General features: G+C 42.5%; 1 pseudogene; it reads right to left on the bottom strand.

Moving 5' to 3' along the window:
• Positions 1–4,612: 4,612 nt before the first annotated feature.
• Positions 4,613–6,563, bottom strand: LOC143394744 (transcription factor Spi-C-like; annotated as a pseudogene).
• Between the last annotated feature and the right edge of the window lie 360 nt (positions 6,564–6,923).

Below are 6,923 nucleotides of genomic sequence, written 5' to 3'. Positions count from 1 at the left end.
GGCAAAGTCACTTGCTCAAGGGCACAAAGCCAGCAGGAGTGGAGTCAGGATCCAAACCCAGGCCACCTGCCTGCAGAAGTCACAAGCTAGGCTCCTCATGTGCTAACAAAGCCCACTTTTATAGGTAGGACACGTCCCTGATAACCCTCAACACCAATGCAGAGTGCTGGTAGTCACTGGACTGGCCAATGTGTCATAAGTCAAGAGGCCTAAAGAATTTCTTGTCTTCTTATGGAATCTAGGACAACTGGATCTATGGTGAATTGGGTCCAACTTACTAAGTTTTAGAGTAAAAATCAACTTACTTGGGACTGAGGTGGTACTTAAGATGGGGAAATTTCAATACAAAAATGGAGAAGGTCCTGGGCACACTGGGACAAGTTAGTCATCTCACTTAACATCTGGCATTGAGCAGGGAAACAGAGACAGAGCACTGGCTGGCCTGACTCTGCCCAGGTAGAGGAAGATGGAGAAAATACCAGACGGCTCTTGGCCTTTAGGTGTATTATCCCACCCACCAGTACTATTGACCCAGTCAAGGTTTTGTGTTTCTACTAGTCAGAAAAACAACTTATACCCTTGCATGGGGGAAAAGGGGTCATAAGTATTTGCATTCCAACAAAGAGCCCCAGGTGAGAATGTGAGCTTTCCCCTGACTATAGCCTTCCTTGGGGAGGGAGCTGGTCTGTGGGGGATGAACTGGAGCAAGCATTGAACAGCTAGGAATAACCACTCAGAGAAGACAGAAGACATCATTGTGGGAGAAGGCTGGGAGTTCAACCTGGCTCTGTCTGTGATCATTGAACTTCTTTAACCCTATTTCCCATCTGTAAAAGGAGATGCTGAGATGGCTCTGTGCCCTTGAGCAAGTGAGTTTGCTATCTCCAACCTCAGAACCTTTTAGAGATGCTGGAAGGATTACACAGGCTACTACTGGTGAAGAATTTGACATAATATCCTGTACATGGTAGGTACTGATAAATGGTAGTTGTTATTTTAAAATTTATATAATTATTTTAGAAATGAGCCTGTATCCTGATTGGATACATCCCCATGGAGATGGAGCACTTTTTTAAAATATATATTTTTATTTGTTCTAATTAGCTATCCATGACACTAGAATGAATTTTGACACATCATGCATAAATGGAGTATAAATATAAATGAGTATAAGTATAAATGAGTATAAGTATAAATGGATGAATACTTCCAGTATTCATCTGGTTGTACATGATGTAGTTACACAGATCATATAATCATATATGCACATAGACTAATAATGTCTGATTCATTCTACCTCCGTACCCCCTCTTCTCCCTTCACTCTCCTCTGCCTAGTCAAAAATACCTCTATTCTTGAGATGTAACATTTTTATGCACATAAAAAATCCCAGTTTAAACTGCCCCTGGGAAGGGAGGGGGTATAGGAATAGGAAAGACAGCAGAATGAATCTAACTTCCCTTTCCTATGTACATATATGAATACACCATAGTGAATCTCCATATCATGTACATCCCCAAGACTGGTATCAGAATTAGGGTAAGACATAATTTTTGTAAAAATATGTCAAAATATACTCTACTGTCATGTATCATTGATAACAAGTTAAAAAGGGGGAAATAAAAGAACAAACCTGCAATTAATTAAATTAGGGTGCAAGTCAGATGTCTACCACCAGGGGACATGCTGTAATGCCACAGCTACCAAGACAGTTTGCCTGTCTGGGCTACAATGGGCCCAGTGGGCTACAATGGGCCCTACCAGCACAAAGCATGTTTATTATTCTGTAAACCTTTTCATAAAATATGCTTTAAAACTCATGTGGTGACCTTATATATTAATTAGCAACTAGCATTTATAGGTATATTCAATGAAGGACATAATTTAGAGCAAAATTCAAAGTCATAAGTACTTAAGTGAAGTCTCTTTCAGCACTTTCACAATCTAGTGGCACTTGGGATTTCCCTCTCCATGGCTAGGATGTCCATCAACAGCAAAATGGATAAATAAATTTTGGTGTATTCATGTAACGGAATACTAAGTAGATATGGAAACAAACACTGCATTACACACAACATTAAACATAAAACTGACTGTATAGGCCAGATATAAAAGAATAATACTGAGCCAGTGCGGTGACACAGGCCTGTAATCCCAGTGACTTGGGAAGCTAAGGCAGGAGGATTACAAACAAATTAGAGACCAGCCTTGGCAACTTAGTGAGACTCTGTCTCAAAGTAAAAAATAAAAAGAGATGGGAACATGGCTCAATGGTAGAATGCCACTGGGTTCAATTCCCAGTACTGAAAAAAAGAAGGAGGAGGACTGGTAATACCAAATGACTGCATTTACATAAAGTTCCAAAATTGATCAGAACAATTATGTTAGAAATCAGGATGGTGTTTGCCCTGAGGGCCAGAAGAGCCATGATTGGAAGGAAGTACAGAAGGGTTCTCAGGTACTGGGATGTTCTATTTCATGATCAGGGTGCTGGTTACACAGGTGTGTGCAACAGTGTCTTGGTCTGTTTCCTATTGCTCCAATGGAATATGTGATACTGAATAATTTATGAAGAAACAAATTTCTTTTCACTCTGGGAAGTGGGAAATCCAAGGTTGAGGTATTGCATCTAGGGAGACCTTCATGTTGGTGGGGACTCTGGAGAGAGAACCAGGTGGTGTGGGGACTCACACGATGAGGGGGCCCCAAGTGTGAGCCCCAAGAAGGGCTCAAACCAGCCAAACTTTATAATAGACCCACTGTAGAGATAACTCATTAGCCCATTAACACATTAATCTAAGATGGATTAATGTATTCACAAGGGCAAAACTCTAATCACCTCCCAAGATTCCACACCTTTAAGTATTATTAACCTATGACTTTGGGGATTAAGTTTCCAGCACATGACAAACATTCAAAACACAGCAAATAATGAAAAGTCACCTAGCCTCAGGCTGAGGACTCATGCACTTTTCTTCATATATGTCAAGTTTTAATTAAACATTTACTAAGATAAATCTGGGGGTACCAGCATGTGCATAATGGACAAAAGGAACCTTGTGTTTGTGGCTACCAAGTAAGTGTTCCTTTCTTTATACCTCCTTCCCAGTGGCATCACAAAGGGTGTGACCACACTTAGTATGTCATCTCCTAGGTGCTGAGGATTAGCCCAGGGGCAGACACCTAACTCAGGTGAGCTGATCAGAGCCCTTCCCTAAAGTAAGGATGCCTGTTGAACAAACTTCCCCCTGATGCTGGGGTTGCAGATGAGAGCAGGAGAGTCCCAGATGCTTCTAATACCAGTTTCGGTCCTTCCTCAACTTGCCAGAATCTTCATTCTTGTAATTCTGTGAGTCAGTCCTATACCCCTCCCAATTAGGTGAAACAATAAATTGCTTTTTATGCTTAAGCTTGTTTAGTTTAGTTCCTGACACTTAAAACCAAAGAGTCTTGACTAATCCATTGAGCAACTGGGTGGATGGCAGGGTCACTGTATTAGGCACATTGGAGGAGGAAAAAGGGCAAGCGGCCTGAGACCATCTCATCTGGGAAGGGGCAGATCTCTTCCTACTCAGGAGCTTTTCACAGCCTAACCATGGTGTTCTGTGTCATCGGTTTCTATGCCTGTGGTCTTGACTAGCCCCCAAGGTAACCACACTAATGTGTCATCACTTCCTAACTTGGAGTTCAAATTAAGTTTATATTTGCTTAAACTATCAAACTCATTGACTTTGAGACTCCAACCAGCCTAGCTTAGAAATATTTCTTTCCTCCTGGGTTTCTCCCGTCAGTAAGAACCATGAAGCCCACAGGGGTGCTTACCTAGTTCAAGGGCCTGAGTTCTGGCCATGAAAGTCCTCAGGAGAGGCTGACTCTTCTGTTTTTGCTCTCAGTACCACATGGTGTCACTGTTGAAATAGACAGTTGTATCCCTCTGTCATTGTCCTGCCCTTGTCTTCTAGCACTGATGAAATACAGCTGCTCCAGCTGTTCCCATTGTTCTTCACCCACTGCTGGACAGTCTAGGTGGTTCCCCTCTACCTGATTCCCCTCTACCGCCTCTCCCGGAGTGAGGCTTAGAGGGCATCACAGGGCATACCACAGGCTCCACACCCCTGGGGACAGGGAGTTTGGCTGACCCCCATTTTCCCAGCTCAGACCCACCTCTATTTCCTCAGCTCAGGACATGGACACCAGCGTCATAGACATTTCCCCATGGCCTGCTCTACAAGGGTAACAGGCTCTATAAGGGTCTCTACCTGCAACTTCAGCTGCTCTGTGCCCTGAGCTACCTCCCCACTTCCCCTGTCCCCCAACTTCTTCATTCTGCCCCTAGAATGAGGGAAATCCTAACTCAGGCCCAACCCTGTCTCCATTTCCTACTTCATGATGAATTCCTAAGAGTTGTGGATGCAGAGGGCACCAAGTGACACACTCTCCTGTGTGGGAGACAAAGACAATATGTTTTATTTTAAAAAAATAATAGTTGTTACCTTGAGACCATTTTAGGAATTGCACCATATGAATAATAGTCATAGGAATCAAGGCTGGTATTTTGCTGGATTATTGAAACTATGCTTTCTTTTATATATATATAGTTATAATTTGCATTCTAGTTATTTAAACAAATATTCTTGAGCAGGTTGGACAGACTATGAAATGAGGTAGAGGGTTTTTGGAGAATGTCCTTGCTGAATTGGTAGCTAAGCTTTCTCTGAATTTTGGTGGTTTCCCCAGTCCTGTATTTCCTCAGGGCTCTTGTTATTTTCTGATAAGTCATGCTCTTCCAATTGCTTTTTCTTTCCCCACAAAGTTCAGCAAGATTCCTCCGACCACCACCACCACTTTTTTTTTTTTTTAATACAAACTGAAAGATGCCTTTGATTTTACCAACACACTGGATACAAGATGCCATCTGGGGATTGCACAGGGACTCCAAAAGGGTTCCAGCCGCCCGAGCTTCCTCCTCCATTTTCCTCCCCTTTGCTGGAAAACAGCAGTTTGCACAACTGATTTTCAGTTATGTTCTGCAGGGGTTAAGGAATATTTCCTTCAAAATAGAAGCCCACACTTATTATGGTTCTCCAGTTATAGACAGTGTCCTCTGTAGGCAACCATCCATAGCAGCTGGAATTTCCTCCAATGTGAGGATAATGGTTAATGAAAGCCAGGTAATTTTTGTAATCTGGGGAGTACTGAAGATTCTCAGATGAATGTTACATCAGTACCTCAAAAGCATCTTCAAATGCTTAACCCAGCTTGTCTTGTTCAACAGAAGTCTAGCTTCATTGAAAAAATTGAGGATTCTGTTCATAGAGTCCAATGTGGCATTCACTTGTATGAGATGGGAATAGCCTTCCCTTCTTCTAAAACACACCCATCCTCCTCACGTAACTTGCAACCTACCATTGAAATAGCTGTGACATTCAGGGGAATGTCACATGTGGGGGAAACCACCAAAGAATTTTTGGTAAACCTTGTGGGTCTGAAACTGCACTTTCTATAATAGGGGTTGGGCAGAAAAGAAACTAATAGGATTGTGGTCTATGACTGGCCAGTGTTAGTTCTCACACTTCTAAGTTATTCCTGTTTTCTGAATGAAGAAACCAAGCTCAGGAAAGTTGAGCAACTTGGCTAATAATATTCCCAAGAGCTGGGGTGGGGGTGACACCCATCATCTCCTGCATGGGTGGGCACATCCTCTGTGGAATCAGGGGCCACCTGAGAAAGCTGAGGCTAGCCTTTCTGTCTCCTGATACCACCTAGGATGCTTTCCATGGAACTCTGAGGAGAAATTCTGATTAATTATTATCTTCTTGAATGCATGACTGCAGAATGTTTACTCCTTTTGATAAACTCCCATGCCCCCATTTTGGAGCAAAAATAAATGGGCTTTTGTTCACCCTAATTTTTAGAGCACCTGAGGCAGAGCCTGCTTGGACCCAATAATAATAGTAGCAGCTATTGTTCAAACCTGTTTATCAGACAGAGTCTCAATTCATTCTTGGGAAAACATAAAACAATTTAATTTTTTCAAGTAACTGTTGCCAACTGTGTCAATTTCCCCCTTCCTGCTACATATAAATATTTGAGACATGAGAGTCCTCCTATATGGGACCCTAGCCATTGTTTATATAAATGATATATAATTATTATGTGTGTTTTAAAAAACATTTCTGATTTCTTTTCTTATTCATGTCCCCAAAATTGAAGGGGTACAGATGAAAGGGATACTCGTGAAGTCTTCAGCCTCCAAACCCTGAAGATAGACTATTACCCTATACAATTAAGTAGTTAAATGTGCCCAGAGCTATTCCAGAAATTTTTACTTAAGCACTGCTATAATTTGGATTTGAATGTCCTGCAAAGGCCCAGTGTGCTAAAGGCTTGGTCACCAGGCTATGGCAGTATTGGTAGGTGATGGAACCTTTAGGATGTGAAGCCTAGTGGGAGGGAGCTAGGAATCGTGGGTGTGCCCTTGAAGAGATTGGGACCTTCCTCTCTCTGTTTGCTTCCTGACCACCATGAGGTAATCGGGCCTCTTCCAGAATGCTCTCCCCCATGATGTACTGTATCCCTACAGGCCCAAGGCAACAGGGCCAAACCACCATGGATAGTAACAGTGAAACCTCTGAAACTGAGCCAAAACAAACCTTTCCTCCCAATAAATTTATCATTTGTTTTATCACAGTGTAGGAAAGGTAGCTAACACAAGCATTTATGAAGAATTGTTCAGAATTGCACGATACTATTAGTCTGTGTGGCAAACCCTTTCTCTCTCTCTCTGTCTCTCTCTCAATACCGGGGATTGAACCCAGAGGCACTTAACCACTGAGCCACATCCCCAGCCCTTTTCTTCTTTTGAGACAGGGCTTCGCTAAATTGCTGAGGCTGGCTTTGAACTCTGGCCCTCCTACCTCAGC

Source organism: Callospermophilus lateralis, chromosome 3 (genome assembly GCF_048772815.1).
Source record: "Callospermophilus lateralis isolate mCalLat2 chromosome 3, mCalLat2.hap1, whole genome shotgun sequence".
In the NCBI taxonomy this organism is placed as follows: domain Eukaryota; kingdom Metazoa; phylum Chordata; class Mammalia; order Rodentia; family Sciuridae; genus Callospermophilus; species Callospermophilus lateralis.
The sequence above is the reverse complement of the archived record's forward strand: the minus strand, read 5'-3'. Positions and strand labels throughout refer to the sequence as shown.